The sequence below is a fragment of the Coenobita brevimanus genome, chromosome 68, assembly GCF_032717465.1.
Source record: "Coenobita brevimanus isolate Jiangsu-jjx chromosome 68, ASM3271746v2, whole genome shotgun sequence".
NCBI classification, from domain to species: Eukaryota; Metazoa; Arthropoda; class Malacostraca; order Decapoda; family Coenobitidae; genus Coenobita; species Coenobita brevimanus.
In genome coordinates this window covers 45,309,877-45,311,182 of record NC_137021.1, presented here as the reverse complement: position 1 = coordinate 45,311,182, position 1,306 = coordinate 45,309,877, and positions in this window count along the sequence as shown.

The following is a 1,306-nucleotide window of genomic DNA, read 5'->3' as shown; positions in this document are numbered from 1 at the left end:
CAGATAAACAGTAAGAGAGGAAAAAGTTGGCGTATTCCACTGCGTTTACCCCACACGTAAGGCGCGTCGACGACGCTCATGTAAAATCATCCATGGCCGGAGAAACACAGGAAGCCCCTCTCAGCTCAGGAATATTAGCGAGCTGAGAAAAGTTGGGAGGAAGAAGAGGTGAAATATTAAATGAACTTCTGTGCCCAAGTGTATATTAAACTAACCTGTATCTTTATCTTTCGAGGTGGCTTCATCTGAGAGGTGGGTTTGGTCCACGGGCCAGTATAGACATGGTCGTCCTCCTTATCTCTACACCTGAGCACCAACTTGTCTCCAGTCTTTGCATTCCTCTCGGGGTTGTGTTCAATTATTACTCTGGCCAACCACTGATTCGAATCCTTCTGTGGCGATATTCGAAACAGGAGACTCCACTCCTTCATGTGCTGCGGTGGGTGGAGGTCCATCACCGCCTCCAGCACCTGCCTTTCATCCATCATGGACCATTCAAGTTCCAGTGGGTCAGCGGTGAATCCTGGCACCTGGTTTGTCACACACTCTGAATGGGACAGGAAAAGTACAAAGGTGACAATTCTAACATAGTTCAATATTAAATACCGGACCTTTTTCCTTTAAAAGACATTTACCTTCAGTATTCGTAATTTTCAGGAACTTATCTATTGCCAGACGCCTTAATCCCGTACGAGGTGACCACACACAAATCGCCTCCACGTCGACCAGTTCCCTGCTATTTGGCAGCCCTCCCTCCAACCCACGCTCCCTCTCTCATAGCACTCTCAACTCAGCCCCTACATTTCATTCTTGGTCTCTCCCTCCTTTCCCCCTCCGTCTCACTCACACTCTTCTAGTCAGTATCTCATCGTCCATCCTCTCCAAAAGACTACCCTCTCTCCAACTCACACTCCCTCTCATATCTCTCTTCATCCCTCCATCACATCCTTGGCTTCGTCTCCCCCTCCTCCTTCCCCCTCTTCCCCGCTTCACTCACATACACTCTTCTAGTCAGTCTCTCATTCTCCATCCTCTCCACACGGCTAAACCACCTCAAAGTATTTCCCTTAACACTCTCCTACACACCCACATCGCCAGTACTCTTGAATAAAAGATGTTATTGTCTCGATTTCACATAAATTTCTCTGAGCGAGAGAGAGAGAGAGAGAGAGAGAGAGAGAGAGAGAGAGAGAGAGAGAGAGAGAGAGATTCATACCTTCAGATAGACCAATGGGAATCACAATCAGTACATGAGAGAGAGAGAGAGAGAGAGAGAGAGAGAGAGAGAGAGAGAGAGAGAGAGAGA